The 18059-nt window shown below is 52.7% G+C and overlaps 1 long non-coding RNA gene across 3 annotated transcripts in view; it reads left to right on the top strand.

The window, feature by feature from the left end:
- LOC102167870 overlaps nucleotides 1–15869 on the top strand; it is a 77062-nt gene extending 61193 nt beyond the window's left edge. The window contains exons 6-7 of one of the 3 annotated variants that reach the window (XR_002337079.1): nucleotides 2150–2218; nucleotides 15360–15869. This is a non-coding gene — a long non-coding RNA (uncharacterized LOC102167870). Of the gene's footprint in view, nucleotides 1–2149; nucleotides 2219–4804; nucleotides 9181–15359 lie in introns of those variants that run through there. The other 2 variants (XR_002337077.1, XR_002337078.1) reach the window with 2 other exon arrangements.

The following is an 18059-nucleotide window of genomic DNA, read 5'->3' as shown; positions in this document are numbered from 1 at the left end:
AGTTCTTGAGCCTCCACTAGCCCACGATGTGGCGCCTTCCTTCTGAGGTTAGAACCAAACGCTGCTGGCCTCTGCCTGCTGGGGTGACCCCCCAACTTACCCATGGAGGCTTCAGAGTTCTGCTTCGGCCTTACTGGTCAGCAGGACTTCATGGAACTGCCCAGTTAGCAGTCGCCGTTGCTGATAATAGTTCCAATAGCAGCTCCTATGTACCAAGCTGCCTGTGTGTGCGAGTATGCGTGCATGCACCCGCCCCAGCGTATGTGTGTGCACGGGCGTGCCTGCTCAGGCCTAGAACATGTACCAGCACATGTCTCACTGAAGCCTCAAGCCCCCTGTGAGTTTAGGGCTATCATTATTCCCATTGCACTGACAAGTTAAGTGAGGCCCAGGAAGATTAATAGCTGGTGCACATGACCCAGTTGTAGGTAATGGAAATAAGAGTGAAGCCCACCCCCAGAGGGACTGTCACACTTGCTGTGGCTCCTGATTGACCATGGCTGGCTGAAGGCTGCCCAGGCAGGGCCCTGCCCACAGTGGCCTTTGCATGATTCACCCTTATGGACCATCGTGTGCCTCCCAAGTGCCAGCCATTAAGGGCCTCTAGTCTGGAGGAGGAGATGGTGGTGAAAACAGATTATCTCAATATCTGTGATATTGTGGGACCTCTGAGGAGGGACTCCAAGATCAGCCCTCAGTCCTTACAGCCTGGGCTGTAAGGATTTGTTCCTCCCACCTCCCCCTCTGCCCCGGGAGCTCCTCAACTGGGCCTGAATTTTACTTCTTTCCAAATCTCTGGAGGCTGGCACAGGGCCCAGTACGTGGACGGTACTCAGGTACTATGCGTTGTTGCTGGCTTCTAACTTAGTCTGTGACCGTTTTATGGGGCTGCAGAGATGGAGAGTATCATTCTGATACAACACATGCTCACAGAGGCACCCCCACCCCCGTGCCCAGACACGCGCTCCCTGATATGTGCTGCAAACACACACCCTGACACTCTACAGCACAAGTCCAGGCATTTGGTGACACACAGACCTCCCGCCCCGCCTCCCCCATGGCTGTTTAAATTCCTAGGCAGACCCACAGCTGCTCCTGGACCTACACGTTCACACAGGTATGCAAGAGAAGCATTCTTAGGCATCCACATGCAGCTACCTGTCTCCATTCACCAGCCCAAGGCAGCCACGGTGTGGGGATGAAGCAGTTTTCCCAGCCCTCTGCACAGACACAGACACACACACACACACACACACACACACACACACACACACACACACACACACACGGGCAGTCCCAAATGAGTGACCCGAAAGGCTTGGATAGGCTGTATCAAATCCAGCTCCTCTTCCTCCTCCCTGCGGCCCTGCCCCCAAACCAGGCCACCCTGCCTGAGGCAAACCCCCAGGAGCTACTCATCCTTGTCTGGCCCTAGGTCCCCCAGGACTCCAAAGCCAAGGCCAGGCCCCAGGCAGAGCCTGGCACTCACACAAGCCTCTGAGTTCACCACCAGGCCATGAGCAAGTGGAAGTGAGGACTTCCAGGCTGGCCATCTCCCTCTCAGCACCCTCACTGCTACACTGGAAATGGGCTTGACCCAACAGGCAGTGGGGCAGGCGGTGCCCAGTAGCTCCAAAGGAGGGAACCAGCACCCAGGCCCAGCCCAAGGCTCGGATACTCAGGAGAGCTGGTCCTGGCCAGGAGCTGGTGTGGATGTGCTCACTGTTCCTCTGCCTGTGCTCACCTACTCCCTGTGACCCAGCCTTCTTTGGTACAGCCTCATTATAACTAGCTCTGCTCTGGGAGTTCCCACTGTGGCTCAGCAGTAATGAACCCAACTGGTATTCATGAGGACACAGGTTCAATCCCTGGCCCCGCTCAATGGATTAAGGATCTGGCATTGCCATGAGCCACGGTGTAGGTCACAGACGCAGCTGGCATCTGGTGTTTCTGGGGCTGTGGCATAGGCAGGCAGCTGCAGCTCTGATTCAACTCCTAGCCTGGGAACTGCCATATGCCACAGGTGAAGCCCTAAACAGACCAAAAAAATAAAACTAGTTCTGTTCTGACCACTTCCATCCATCCCACCCCTGCACGTCTGAGCTTGCCTTAAATCTCACACTCTCACACTCTCTTTTTTTGGTTCCAGGGTGCTATGAGGCATCACACTGGACAGCACTGTCCCTGCTACCCAGGAAAGACACTGAAGTCCAGAAAGGTAAGAAACTTCCTCAACATTTTTGGAACTCAGTGGCACTTGGTGGCTGGGTATGTGATCTTTCCTAAACATCAGGCTGAAATAGGACTGAAGCCAAGTGGGGAAAGTGGGCCACAGAACCCCCCTGAGGGATACTCACAGCTATACATGCAAACAACAAAAATGATGGGGGAGAAAGATACCAAAATATTTTTTAAGTGGGTGCTTTGGAGGTTGAGAGTGTGTGTTAAAAATGTTTTTATCCTCTTCGTAGTTTCCAAATTTTCTTTTTTTTTTCTTTCTTTTCTTTTTTTTTTTTTTTTTTTTTTTTGTCTTTTCTAGGGCCACACCCGTAGCATATGGAGGTTCCCAGACGAGAGTCTAATTGGACCTGTTGCCACCGGCCTACACCAGAGCCACAGCAATGCGGGATCCAAGCCACATCTGTGACCTACACCACAGCAATGCTGGATCCTTAACCCACTGAGTGGGCCAGGGACTAAATCCACAACTTCATGGTTCCTAGTTGGATTTGTTATCGACTGAGCCACGATGGGAACTCCAAGTTTCCAAATTTTCTACTGCAAGCCTATTTAACATTTACAATGAAAAACATTTTGGGGACTTCCTGTTGTGGCTCAGCAGTAACAAACTCAACTATTATCCATAAAGACATGAGTTTGATCCCTGGCCCCACTCAGTGGGTTAAGGATCCGGCACTGCTGTGAGTTGCAGTATAGATCACAGGTATGGCTTGGATGTGGTGTTGCTATGGCTGTGGCGTAGGCTGGCAGCTACAGTTCCGTTTCAACCCCTAGCCTGGGAACTTCCATATGCTGTGGGAGTGGCCCTAAAAAGACCCCAAAAAAATTATTTTTCTTAAAAGGGGGAGGGAATAACTATACAAGAATAAATCTTTAGTGGTAAAACTTTAAGCATTGGCAGGAAAGATATTGGGAGGGGATAGGGGAAGTATTCCTAGACATCCTTCTATGGCATCCACCCATCTCCTTTTCTGTAGGAAGAGCCCTTGTTCTCTCTCTGGAAGCTCGCTCTGGAGTTAGCAGAGCACACACACCTCCCCCCTCCCCATGGCAATTCCAATTCGAGGCCATCTCGCTGCTGTTTGTTCTTCCCTTCCTCATCTTCTTGCTCCAGAACAGTGCTCTGAGCGGAGGTTGGGTTGTATGGAAGGTGGCATGACCGTTCCTCGCCCCCTTGCCTGCGGGAGGCCCTTCTCCAGCCCTCGAGACAACGGCGTATTTAGCGAAGGAAGGCTGAATGCAGAGGGAGGTGGGAAAGTGGCAAACTGGAGAGACCATCCCAATTGCCAACAGCCTGCTCCATTGTCCGCATAAGTCAAAGTCAACTCAGAACTGTCAGGTGACATATACGCCCGTTCTCTGCCTGGGTACTGGGCTCGCCGTGAATACACCTACCCCCAGGGTTCCCACTTCCAGAAGCATTAGGACACAGTGAGAGGACTGGGCAGGCAGCACTGACCAGCAGGCAGCACGCATCTTGCCTTTGGCTATTGCAGATCCCTCTCGGGCCATCCCACTGGCAAAGCACGAACAAAAGACTCCACTTTCAGGTGCTTTCAGCAGAAGGGTTTTCCACACAAGCTGCAGCTACTAATATAGTTCAAAAGAAAGGGAAAAAATGAAGGAAGGAAGGAAAGAAGGAAGGAAGGATAGGAGGAAGGCAAGAGAAACAACTTTTTTAGGAAATAGAAATAAGAAATCATCCAGAATTTACTATAAAGAACATTCTAAAGATTTGACTCTGAACAAAGGCACTCTTTTTTTTTTTTTTTTGGCTGTACCTGCAGCTGGAAGTTCAGGGGCCAGGGATCAAACCCGTGCCAGATCCTTAACCCCCAAGCCACCAGGGAACTCCCAAAAACCCTCTTAACATCTTTTTTTTTAATGTTTTTATCTGAGTAACTCTTGCTTCAGGAAGGGAAGGGTGAAAGGAAAGTGTATCCATTTTGAAGTTCGAATTATTTAAGCGGCACCTGGAGGAATGCAATCCCTTGCAAGTTCTAGAAGGTTCCCATCAACAGACCACCTCCACCAGGTCACACTTGCACAACCACAGGAACAAAGAAGTTTGTAGGAGGTGCTCATTAACAAAGTCTTGACTAGTGATGCTGGACCACAGCATGTCTTCCTAAACTCAGTGTGGGGCTCCAGTGGCCCAGCAGAGGTCTTTCTTTAAACCAAGGAGGGGAGTTCCCATTGTGGCTCAGTGTGTTAAGAACCCAACCGACAAGTATCCATGAGGATGTGGGTTCGATCCCTGGCCTCATTCAGTGGGTTAAGGCTCTGGCATTGCCCTGAGCTGCAGTGTAGGTCACAAACACAGCCTGGATCCCTCATTGCTGTGGCTGTGGCGCAGGCCAGCAGCTGCAGCTCCAATTCTTCCCCTAGCCTGGGAACCTCCATATGCCACAGGTGCGGCCCTAAAAAGACCAAAACAAAATAAACTGTGAGGAGAGACTCCAATCTTCATTTGTCTCCAGGAAACAGTAAGCTCAGGCACACACACACACACACACACACTTAATGACTAACTCTGTTTTACTACAAAATTTCCTTTTCATAGAAAGTAGGATGATATACTCTTGGATTTAACAAACTTTGAGCATCTGGTGCTGAGCCCTAGGAGGAAGAGACAACGCCAGGTTCTGTTCTTGAGGAGCACAGAATCTGTTGGGAAAGACGTGCATACAGCATTTTGAATACTTACACATGCTAAGCGTCGTTCTGAGTTCTCTAGAAATATTGACTTATTTCAGCTTTACAACATTTTACCGATGAAGAAACTGAGGCACAGAGAGGTTAAGTAACTGCCCAGCTAGTAAGCTTGGGGTTAGAACCCAGGAAGCCGGTACGTGTTTCATCACCACGCTGCAGTAAAGAGAAGAAAGTGTCAAATGAGAGAGGAACCCAGGCGAGAGGACAATCCGTTCATTGTTCCAGGGAGGTGTGTCTGGGACAAGACTGAGAGGTAGTAACACTTGGGCTGGATCGCGCAGATCGACTTTTTTCCCATCCATCTTTCTTTGCTTTGCCAAATAGCACAATCCATCCTCATCTGCCACATAAACGTTGGAGAAGGAATCAAGTCTTACCACTGGTTGTCATTATAGTTCTAAGACGTGATCCTACAGGGCATCCCTTTGCTATACCGTGTTCCCCTTTGGAGTGAGACGTAGATTGAAAGGGTGCTGGACTTTAGACTAGAAAATGCCTTTGTGATTTGCTAAACCGTACCACTCTGTTATTGACTCTGGAATCTCATTCTTAGCCCCAGCTCCAATGTCAAGGTCTACACGCCCCCTCCTCTGCCTCTGGATTTAGCATCCAGGTTGTGCCTACATTTCTCCTCTTGAGGAGGCCTTGGGTCTACTATGACCTGCCTGCGATACCACATGTGTCCAATAGGGGTCGCTGGCTACAACAGGATGGGACACCTGTCTTTGACCAGTGAAAACCCTGGGTCCTCACTTAACCTTGTCCTTGGCTTCTTCTGCGACCTCGGTTTCTGCATCCATAAAATGGACAGAGCACTCCCTAATGGTCTTCCCCACAGAACAGTGGTGAGAAACATGAGGATGAATGTGAACACCTTCCAGTGTGATTCAAGAGAGGCAGCGCCTGCGTGACTTTCTCACAGCTCCTAACTAGATGATTTCAAAAACGCCGTCATTCCACGACTACCCGCTGAGCATCACTCATTGTGCCAGGTGCCGCACAGAATCCAGAAATCATCTCTACCTTTGCAGTAAAGGACTCTGAGTAAAAGTTTAAAAGCAAGCTGGAACCCTGACGGTGCGGGGGTAGGCGCCAGCTCTCCCGGGTGGACAGTAAAAGCAGTGTCTCCTCCCCTGGGAAAGATAATGGGGTGTGAAATGGCAGGACATCTACTTGTCCTGGACACCTACTGTGGCTGGAAGTCTCTCCCATCCGATAACTCGTCTTTCCTCACACAACCCAGCCTGCACGTGGGGAAACAGACACAGAGAAGGGAAGTGACCTGCCCCCACACCGGGATTCCGGGAACTTCCCCGCCAGCTAATCCCAGAAAGTGGGGTGGGAAAGGGCAGTGCGGGAAGACAAGTGACCCGAGCAGGCGGGGAGGGGCGGGGCAGGGAGGACCTTCCTGTTGGGACACCCTGACCCGGCAGATGGAGGGAGGGAGGCTGGGGCGGCCAGCCTTCTGCAGGAGCGCCCCCTGCTGGTCCCCTGTGCCACCGGTTGCAGAGGCTGCTCAGCCCTCCAGGCAGCGCGGGACTCCCCAGAATAGAACCGGGAGGGCGGGAGGAGCCCTCCCCACCGCTTCACTTTGCACGTGGCGAACACAAAGCTCAGAGGAGGAAGTGACTTGCTCAAGGACTCTCAGTGAGCCGCCAGGATGCAGGTCTCTTAGAGGTCCTGCCTGACACGGCAGAGGCCGCCACCTCCCCTCCCCTGAGCCTTCCGGTGTGGCTGAGCCCAGAGAGCCCCTTCGTCCACCCCCTGTGCCCGGCCAGCCCCCATCGCTCCTCTCCCGTCCCTGCCTGCCCCACAAACCCATCTCCTCCAGGAACCTTTCCACACTGCAGCCCCAGAGCTCGCCCTGTTGTCTCCAAGGCCTGGGAGTTTAAATGGCTTTCAATTCTGAAACGTGGCTTTGTCAGGCAGCGGGCACTATCTTGGGCGCTACAGATGAGGCCTCTTTCTTTGGAATTCTCCACTCACCCACCCAGCCCCTCCCCACCCAGAGGTGCCTGGTATGGAGCCAGACTCTCACTGGGCGGTGAATATTGATGAATGTCTTTTTCTTCTTTCCATTAAAAGCAGCCCAGCAGTACCCCTGGCCCTGGACAGCCAGGGTGCCTGTGCTGGGACTGGATCTCTCCTTCCGAGCCGGTGACCTTGGGCAAGTCATTTAAAATTTCTCAGAGCCCTTATTTCCCCAACTATAAAATCAGGGATGGGCGTTCCCATTGCGGATCAGCAGATACCAACCTGACTAGTATCCATGAGGACACAGGTTCAATCCCTGGCCTTGCTCAGTGGGTTAAATATCCAGCAAGCTGGGAGCTGCGGTGTAAGGTTGTAACTGTCGGCGTTAGGTGTAAGGTCAACGTGAGGTTGCAGGCATGGCTCCGAAACTGCATTGCTGTGGCTGTGGTATAGGCCAGCAGCTGCAGCTCCAATTCAGCCCCTAGCCTGGGAACTTCCATATGCCGCAGGTGTGGCCCTAAAGAAAAAAAATTCAGGGGTAAAGCTATTCTTTGGGCTTGTTGTGAGCAGTAAATGAGATAATGTATAAAATGTGACTGGAACATTGTGGGTGCTCCAGAGCCTGCCAGGCTGATTAGTCGGGCTTCCAAGGAGCAGTAGGCTGGGCTCTCTGGCCTCATCCTTCTATCTGGCGGCCTTTATCCTAGATGTGAACCTTCCAACCCTAAGGCTCGCTGCCTCCTGCCTGCTGTTGTAGGAACATCAGGGAAGGGGACACACAATGGCTGTGGGCAGATCCTGGGAAAGGCGGATGCTATTAGTGGACAGAAAAGGCTAAACGAGGGACATGGGTAATCAGGTCAAGCCGCCAGGCCGATGCTCCCACCGACATGCTTTCAGGTACCCAGGTCTGCCTCTCTCGCTCCCCTCTTTGTGCTGCCATCCTGCCCCTCCATTCTTTCTAAACATGTCTTTCTGCTTCTGCATCGATTAAATCTTGGTTCCTGCTTCTCTTAGAACGTATAGCCTGCACGTGGCCCATCGTGGCTTCTGTGACACCCCCACGGAGCCACAGCCATTCAGCTCTGGGGTCCAGAGGCATCTGTCGTGTGTCCTAACACGTGTCTGAGGAAAACGTGGGGACCCCACACTGGCACTTCCAGGATCTGCCAAAAGCTGTGGCCAGTGTCAACTGGCTGCCCAAGGGTCAGGTATCTATACCTGGCACAATTGGCTGTGGTCATGGCAACAGGGCATCTGCTGCAGGCATGGCCACAAACATAGTTGCATGTCTAATAGAATAAATATTCAATAAATACGGTCAAGAAAAATAATAATAACAGAAACTCATGGATGTTCATTAGAACTGCATGAGTAAAGGGAATTTGTGAACTGTTTTACGTGGTGCATGGTCCCCCCTAGTTGCATGGACCTTGTGCCAAATTACCCATCTTGTCTGCCCAGATTTTTATGGACTGTGTCTGCTTGAAGCTTAATCCACTCATATGCTTGTTACAACAAATACTGCTCCAGGAAATGGTCCCAGAGTCCCTAAACCTGACTGATGGTGTTGCGAGAAGGACTCTCCCCTTTCTCCAAACACTCTTTGATGTGATTTAAAAAATGAATTTGTGATGTGAAAGGAAAAGGCAGCCCCTGCTCTGCATCTTCCCTTCACTTGCCCGCCTGCGGGGCTCCAGACGCTTCCTCTCCTGGCCTTCCTTCCCTCCCCCCCCTCATCCCCGGTTATGAGGTCCTGTGAGCCAGCCAGGAGAGCAAAAGCCTAGACCTTCAGCCAGGAATAGCCAAGAGGAAACAGCAGGACAGGGGGACCGTGAAGCTTTTTGCTCCCTGTTGTCCCGCTGATGACTTCTGGGAGAAAGGAGGTGAGGCAAAAATGTGCCTCCCCTCCCCGCACCGCTCATCCCCTTGGGTGGAGGTCTCAAGGAAGATGTGATTTACGCGTGGAAAAGGCTGGCAGAGCACGGCCCACCCACCGTAAAGCCCCCATAAGTGATTTAGAAACAGCTCTCTCCTCCTCCAGGCACTTTACTTCCAACTCTCAGTAAATGGTCACTGCAGATGTGCCCGTAATGCCAGTGGCACCCTCCTACGTGGGGACCCTTTTGCAGCGCGCAGCCCATGCGGTTGTATGTGGCAGTCCTAATGGCACATATCCCAGAGGTCCCATTGTGGCACAGCGGGTTAAGAACCTGATTAGTGGAGTTCCCGTCGTGGTGCAGTGGTTAACGAATCCGACTAGGAACCATGAGGTTGCGGGTTCGGTCCCTGCCCTTGCTCAGTGGGTTAACGATCCGGCGTTGCCGTGAGCTGTGGTGTAGGTCGCAGACGCGGCTTGGATCCCGCGTTGCTGTGGCTCTGGCGTAGGCCAGTGGCTATAGCTCCGATTAGACCCCTAGCCTGGGAACCTCCATATGCCGTGAAAGCGGCCCAAGAAAATAGCAAAAAGAAAAAAAAAAAAAAAAAGAACCTGATTAGTATCCACGAGGACACGGGTTCAATCCCTGACCTCGCTCAGTGGGTTAAGGATCCAGCATTGCCGTGAGCTGTGATGTAGGCTGCAGATGCAGCTCAGATCTAGCGTTGCTGTGGCTGTGGTACAGGCAGGTGGCTGTGGCTCCAATTCAACCCCTAGCCTAGGAACTTCCATATGCTGCAGGTGCCGCCCTAAAAAGCCCCCCAAAAATGCTAATGGCGTGCACCCAGTCGTGCTCTGCCCTGTGAGTGGTCAGTCTTGCTGACTATTAGTTATCCCTCCAAACCTTTCCCCACGCACATTCCCAGTGGGCCTGCCACCACCTTTCTGTGTCCCCAGCCTCAGCCCTTGGGAGTCACCCCTCACTCCCTGGCTTCCGAGTGAGGTGTGCCTGGATGCACATCTGAGTCCCAGCTCTTAGGAGGGCTGTGGCCTCGGCTAGGTCACATGGCCTCCCTGGGCCACAAGTCCCTTATTTGTGAAGTGAGAGTGGCTCCAGCTCTCCTGTAGGGCATTACTGAGGATTCGACAGGAAAGCCACCAAGACCAGGGCCTGGTACCTGTTGCGTCCCCAACATCAATCCCACCGCCTGCCTGCCCACCCCCTTGCCTCAAAAATTTCCCATGTATACTCCAGACTCTGCCCAAGGAAGGAGTTTCGGGATCTGGCTACACAGGCAGCTTTTCTCTGGAGCCCCGTCATTGCTGATGAAGTTTGACTATACCAGTTAAAGGGGGTAAGGGTAAGACAGAGGTTGGGTGACATCCAAGAGTCCTAGACTGGATTCTTCCTGAAGTGAAGGGTTATTTTGCAAATCCAAATCCTAACCCCTGGATTTCTTTATTTGCACATCTGGCTCTTCATTTTTTCCAAAGAATTTACTGAGCAGCACACCTGCGCTTTAGGACACAGGTCAGCAGGTGGCTTCCAACCAAGATATCACCCTGTGGCCCTGGGCACCTGTGCGCCCCTCAGCCTTGCTCACAGGGAGGCCAATGACCCTCTGCACTGAGGGATTCCTTTCATCAACAAATTGCCCCAAAGTACTGAGCATTTATCAGGGGCAGGCACTGGGCTAGTTCATTTCACTATCTCATTTATTCCTCCCAATTTCTCCAGAAAGTGACATGACAATGATCACCTGGACTGTTTATTTTGTTTGTTTGTTTGTTTGTTTTTTCTTTTTAGGCCAAACCATGGCATATGGAAGTTCCCAGGCTAGGGGTCGAACTGGAGCTGCAGCTGCCAGCCTACACCACAGCCACAGCAATGCAGGGTCTGAGCCGTGTCTGCAACCTACACCACAGCTCATGGCAATGTGGGATCTTTAACACACTGAGCAGGGCCAGGGATCAAACCCACATCCTCATGGATACCAGGTGGGTTCATTAGGCCGAGCCACAGCGGGACCTCCTGGACTGTTTTTAATCATTGACGTGTCCAGTATTACACACTTGTCTTCCTCTCATGGAAGTGATGGGACACAAAGATATGCAAAATTTGTACTTATTCTTTGCTCTTAAAATTCCATCTCACATAGAAAGGCAAAGAACAATCTCAGTCTTCCTCTGGGTACATCTCTATAAACCAGACTCTGTGACTGAATTCAAAAAATACCACTGGTTCCAAGGAATGCACCTCATGTTCCTGGGAGGCCCAGGTGAATTCCAATAGTCCCATTCCCTCTGTACCTTTCTTGTGCTTCTCTCCTGGAAAGGGGATGTGGGTTTAATATCTGAGGTGAATTTTAAGATCTGCGGGTGAGGTATTACTAACCTCCTTTAACCCCCCCACTACCTCCCCCACCAACACCTCCCCCCACCAACACTCATTGTCTGTGTCTCCAGCTGCTGTTCCTAGAAGCTCCAGCAGGTGTCACTGTGACCCTGACCATCCTCACAGGTCCCTGATCTGGGCCCATTCACACAACACCTTTGTGGCCCCAGGGCTCTCAGAGGTCGGGCCTCGCCTCTAAGGAGTCCCACAAGGAAGGTCCTGTCCCAGAGAGAAGGGCCCTGTCTCTGCTTCACTCTCCCAGGACTATCTTAGGGAAGGGCTGTGCTTCCACGAAATTCAACCTCATGGTCAAGGGCCTAAGGGTGCGAGGGTGGAGAGAAAAGGGGGCAGAGGAGATCTAGACTCTGCTTCCTTCCCTCCAACCCCGCTGGATCGCTTCTTCCATTGCATTAGGAGAGTGTCCCCCTACTCCTCCAACCTTTGGGGACAAATCTTGGTGATGGCTGAGGGCCACTCAGGGTCAGGAATCACTGCACAGATGAGGAGCCAGAGGTAAAAGGGCTGGAAGTCAGGGAAGCTTCCAGGAGGAGGTAATTGTGGACCCAAGAGATTAATTCATGGCTCTGCCCCGCATTGAGAACAAGGGAGATGAGGGGCCAACCTAAGGGGTTTAGTACCATCTTGGGGGAGAAATGCTGATGGGTGTGTTTATCAGTGGCCACTGCAGAGATATTTCTGGGGTCAGGGTGGGCTTCCAGGGACTCTCCCCCCACAAGTCGGAGAAGCAAGAGGCATAGACTAAGAGCACGAGAGGGGATGGAAGGAGCTGGCCAGGAGCTATAAGGGGAAAACAGGATGCTGAGTTGTGAACGGGGGGGAGGGAGACCTTCCTTCCAGGCTAAAATTGGGTCCTCTGAGTAGAGGAGGGATGTGACAGCTGAAGGAGGGGGAGGAGGCAGGGAGGGAGGGAGCCAGGACTGAACCTGTGCCCAGCCTCAAGAACAGCGGAGCCCCCGGGCTGTTTGCTTCCTTGAGCCTTTGGCCCTTCCTGGGATAAAAAGTCAGTGACAAGCCAAGGACATGTGCTTTTCCACAAAAGGCCCTCAATGCCTCCTGTCCTAAAGCCCAACCAGACCTCAGAGGGCCCCGCAGCCTCCTAACAGCCCATCTCACCTAACAGATCCCTGCTGTCTCCCCCTTCCCAGGCAGCCTGCCCACACTCAGAGGACCTCAGGGAGTCGGAACCCGTCACCCGCCGCCCCTCCAGCCACTGTACCAGAATCCCCACGCCCCATCCCCCCTCTGAGCTTTGGCCAATTTGCCCCTTTGGTTATCATCATGGGGATCTGGCCCTTCTGGAAGCAAGTCTTGACCCCTGGGGTGGGGCCTGGCCCTGGAAGGATGGGGACAGGAGAGACTTGAGAACTAGTGAAAACACAGCGCCAAGATGCGAAGGAAGTTGGAGGAAAAGCCGGCCTCCCCAGCAGGAGCCCGAGACAGACAGCTTCAAGTGGGCAGGCTCACCCTCCCGGCTTCCTCCGGGAGCCCTGTTTTCTCAGAGGCCAGCTCACATGGAAAACATTTCAAGGCACACCTACACGCAGAATAAGATTTCGTAGAAGATGCAACAGCGTCTCCATTTTGTCCAGAACAGGCCTCTGCTGAGCTATTCCGCTTTCTCATTAATGCCCTGGGCTGCCCTGGGGGGCATCAGGGGATGCAGGGCTGCCCACTGCCCAGAGCAGGAAACAGGTGTTCAAACCCAGGCGAGCCTCCAGCCAGGCCCCTGAAGTTCAAAGAGAACTTCCCAGGGAGTTCCCTTGTGGTGCAGTGGGTAAAGAATCTGGCATTGTCACTGCAGCAGCCTGGGTTGCTGCTGTGGCACGGATTCAATCCCTGGCCCAGGAACTTCCACCTGCCTCAGACACAGAAAAAAACAAAAAACAAACAAAAAAATCCCAAAAACCAAAAAATGCAAAAACTACCCAGAGGACTAGCTGGGCAGTTGGGGATTTGGATGCTCCGAAGCGGGTTGGGAATGCTTGCAGGACTAGAACGCAGACCTTAGCAGCAGCTGCCAGGGGAGTAAAGGAAACTGCTCTTTCTCTAATTTGCTGCTGAGCAAAGCAACAGATCTGGCAGCCTGTGTTGGGGGGGCAGAAGACTACGATGCTGAAGGAGCCCTTGTACCAGAAGCTCCCACTCAAGGCCAGTAGGACTGACCAGGGCTCCAGCCCAGCTGCCAGGCACACTTAGCAGCGGATGCCCAGATCTTACGTCCTGACAGCCCCTTCTGAGGGCACCGTGCACCACCCCCATGGTTGACATCTGTCCAGTGGCAGCCAAGGCCTGGGACACTGGAGTCCTTGTGTTGTCAACAGCCCCCACTCTCCATCTGCCCTCGTGGCTGTGGAAAACAGTTACCGACTGACCAGGCTACAAAGACACTGTCCCCAAGTGCCAAGGCAGAGCCGAGAGCCGCCTGTTCCCACCATGGGATCTGTGACAAGGACCGGGGGTCAGAATGCAGGCTGGGGACTTGTCAGCTCTCTAGCCCACCTTCTTAGCCCCCTGTCGAGGGTTGCTGGACACTGGACACCCCCCTGTGCCAGTGGTCCACCCTGAGCCAACAAAATCCTGTGACCTGCCTCGGTGGATCCCCCAGCCTCCCCCACGCCAACCCCGCTGGCCCTGCCAGCTTCCTGGGGCCTCGGCTGGTGAGTTTCACCACCAGAGGTGGCTGCGGCATTTTGGTGGCCAGGGCCACTGCCTTCCCGAGTCCTTTTCCGTTGCTCTGTAGCCCGATCTTGTTCATCCATAACCCTCAGGAGCGGGGGGCAGGGCTGGGGGCGAAGGGGGCTCTGTCCAGGCCGCGGCGGGGGCGGGCCCGGGGCTCCCCTAACTGCAGAGGCTAGCCTTACACACCCAGCAACACATGTCCCCCTTTATGGACGGGGCTTTCTCTCCTTGCTTAAAGGCAACTGTGAAAAGAGCAGGGCTGATTCTGGCTGCCTAGCCGTCTCCTGGCAACAGGCCTGGCAGGAGGTCTTTCTTCCTCCACCCCCCCTTCTCTCCTCCGCCACCCCCCTCTTTCTTTTCCCCCCTGTGTCTTGTGTTGTGTATCATTAAAACTTCCCTCCCAGCCACTTCGCAGCCAACAACCCGGCCCTTCTGGGGCCAGTTCCCTTGGGGCAGCTCAACCAGCCGGCCCTGGGGGTGGGGGCTCTGAGGGGTCAAGCCCCCAGAGACGAGGCTTTGTGTTCTGGAACCGAGGCTTAAACTCAGTCTGGCAACCTTCGGCACCAGGGCAGCCGCAAGAACCGCCCCCACCCCAGGCACCTCTTCCTCCTCTTGCCCTCTCTCCAAGGTCCCAGGGCCACTGGGCACTGCTGGGGCCTGCGAGGGCCTCCCAGAGCTGGACACCAACAACCCCTCACCTAGAAGGACAGCCCCAGCCAGAGGCCTGCAGCCAGCTCTGGCCTGTGTCCTGGTCGCCCTGAGAGGGGTGGGGACACAAAGGCTGGTGGTCACAGGGAGCACAGGACCAGAAGGGCTCTTCCTTTGGCCACTTCAATCTAGGGGGACACTGAGGCCCAGAGAGGGTATGCGCCTGGCCAGGGACACACAGCCAGGTGGGAGAAAGCTGGGGCAGAAACCCTGGTTTCTGTTCTCCCACTTCTGTGGCTCTTCCAGGAGGGAAACAGGTGGCTCTCTAAGGTCGATGCACCCCCTGGGGCCTTGACCTGCCTACCCCGAGTCCCTCCCTCGCCTCTTCCAGACAGACCTGGAGGCTCAGCCCCTCTGGGCAACCGGGAGGCAGTTAAGCCTCCTCCTCCACCCCTCCCCCATGCCAGTATCTGGGTCACAGAGGCCTAGCGCTGGGCCGCCTGTCATCCAACACATTCTCAAGATGGGATGGCTGGTCCCAAGCCTCCTATCTGATACCTCAAGGCAGGGACGATGCTGGGGTGATTCTCAGCTGGTGGCCAGGGTGGCTGCCCTCCATGCTGCCCGCTTCTGGAGCTAGCTCACCTCCCGGGCCCTGGCCAGGCGGCAGGTGCTGGCCCCCCAAGTGCCCTGAGCTCCCAGTGGCACTTTCAGGGCATCGTGACGTGACCAGAAGTGCTCAGCTCTCTTGTCCCCCCCATCCAGTGTTTTGCAGAGTTCCATTTCCAGGCGACTTTCATTCCACAGGTGCAGACAACCTGTTCTGCTGTTTTCTCAACGCTTTCGTTGAAGTTGCTTTGCCTTCCTTTTAACAACTTCGATGAAAAAGAAGCTTTAGATTCCTACGATTTTCAACAAGGCGATTTCTTTCTAACCAGATACTGTGGTTCCCCAAAGCCTCTGAATGTGTGACCGTCTCTCTTTATTATAAAGGGATCTTAGTGAGTGTTGTTTCAGCACCAGACTTTCCCCTCCCTCGGCAGCACCCAGGAAAGTGCAGGGACACGGGGCAGTGGATGTGAACAAACGGACTTCCTCACTGTGTGATTCGACGTTCTCGCTATGCTTCCTCTCATGGGGGCATCCACGGTCCTCTCTGGCTTCTGAGAAACGTTACCATTAGCCACAGAAATGCTCTCGAAATTCTAACCTTTGGCCAAACTATGTTTCAGACTTTCTTAAATTTTGGAGCAGGGGAAAAAAAAAAAAAAAAAAGATAAAGGAAAAGAAGAGTTCCCACTGGGGCACAACAGGATCAGCGGCATCTCTAGAGCACTGGGACACAGGTTCCATCTCCAGCCCAGGGCCATGCTTAAGGATCCTGTGTTGCCACAGCTGTGGCACAGGTTGCAACTGCTCCTCGGTTCTGATCCCTGGCCTGGGAACTCCAGATGCCGCAGGGTAGTGAAAAAAGGAAAAGAAAAATATTTTGGTTATGCCAGGTCCTCTGATTTGGGACTCAGAAAGTGATTTGTCATCTTAGTACTGCCCCCTTAAATGTGTCGAGCAAAGGCACAGGAAGCCTGGGGAGGGGCAAGGTCAGGGTAGGGAACATTGTCGGGGTCCCCTTTGGCCTTCAGTCAGGAGACAGTCTGGACAGGACTTGGCCGTCTGGGCCAAAAAATGCATGAAAGGATGTTCAACATCAGTAATTAGTAGAGAAGTGCAAATCAAAACTGCCATGAGGTACCATCTTCCATGGGCCAGAATGGCCGTCATCAAAACGTCTACAAACAATAAATGCTGGAGAGGGTGTGGAGAAAAGGGAACCCTCCTACACTGTTGGTGGGACTAGAAATCGATAAAAAACCACTGTGGAACACAGTATGGAGATTCGTCAGAAAACTAAAAATAGAATTACCATTTGATCCAGCAATCCCACTCCTGGGCATCTGTCCAGCGAAAACCATGACTCGAAAAGATACACGCACTCAGCATTCAGGTCAGCACTATTTGTAAGAGCCAAGACATGGAAACAACCTAAATGTCCATTGACAGAGGAGTGGATAAGGAAGATGTGGTACATGTACACAATGGAATAGTACTCAGCCATAAAAAGGAAAGAAATAATGGCATTTGGAGCAACACAGATGGACCTGGAAATTATCACTCTAAGTGAAGTTAGACAGTGAGACACCAACGTTATATGCTATCACTTACATGTGGAATCTAAAAAAAGGACACAATGAACTTCTTTGCAGAGCAGATACTGACTTTGAAAAACTTACGGTTTCTAAAGGAGACATGTTGGGGGTGGGGGGGATGGGCTGGGGGTTTGGGATGGCAATGCTATAAAATTGGGTTGTGATGATCCTTGTACAAATACAAATGTAATAAAATTCACTGAGTTTTTTTAAAAAAAGACTGCCATCTGCTTAGTCACAAGTTAATAATAAGTCTTGGGTACCAGCATTTGTTGGCTACAGTATGCCCCAAGTTCTTGGGGTAAATTATGCTCTTTGATCCTGTGAGCTGTGGAATTAGTAGATACCCATTTGCCAGAGTGAGAAATCAGACACACGGAGGTCTAAATAACTTGCCCAAAGTCACAGCCAAGCCGTGGAGCCAGGAATGGAAATTATTCTATCTGATCCCAGAGCCCATGTGCCCCCACAGCATTCTCCTCGCATCCTCCCCCAGCCCGAAGCTATCTGGCCAGTGGGGACAGACCTGAGGAGATCCTGGCCCCTCAGATGAGGTGAGGCTGATGCGCAGAGGCCTGAAAATGGTGGGCGGAAAGCAGAACTCAGCCCTCTGTCCCCAGAGGAGCTTTCCACCAGCTTCTCTGAGCAGCAGCCTCAGAAAGTGCTGTTGCCATGGAGGGGGGGGGGCTGCTTCTCCCCACTTTCAGGAGCCTGAGCTGGAGCCCAGGAGGCCAGTGAATGGAGGGCTGAGATCAGAGGCGGAGGAGAGAGTGTGGAAGGAAGGCAGGTGAGCGGCTGCAGCTTGTTTTTCTTTTCCGTTTTTTAAATGGAGAGAGAACTCACACTAGGAAATCTCTCATTTTCAGGTGCACCATTCAGTGGCTTTGGGTATATTCAATAGGCTGTGCAACCGTCACTCTTACCTAATTCCCAAACCCTTCAGCACCTCCAAAAGATGCCCTACTCATTAGCAGTCACGCTGCAGTTTCTTAAGGAAAAGCAAAGGCAACACCAGCTTGAAGTCTATTCTGGATGAATTTGCAGTCCCACCTCAGCCCTACACCCTCATTTTGTTCTTTCCTTCCTCCAGCCAGCCATCTGGGAGTGAGTCTCCTCTCCAGCTCCAGGCTCCAACTGCAACCTCATTCTCAACCAGACCAATCCCCCAAAACCAAAGAAAAAAAGACTAACCTTCCCTTAAATTAATGCAACTCAACTTGTAAGTCAATCAGCAAGCTTTAGTCTAACTGCCCTATACCAGACACTATGGGCAGGAGGATACAGACATCAGGTTAGGAGGATG

The sequence above is a fragment of the Sus scrofa genome, chromosome 12, assembly GCF_000003025.6.
Source record: "Sus scrofa isolate TJ Tabasco breed Duroc chromosome 12, Sscrofa11.1, whole genome shotgun sequence".
In the NCBI taxonomy this organism is placed as follows: Eukaryota; Metazoa; Chordata; class Mammalia; order Artiodactyla; family Suidae; genus Sus; species Sus scrofa.
The sequence above is the reverse complement of the archived record's forward strand: the minus strand, read 5'-3'. Positions and strand labels throughout refer to the sequence as shown.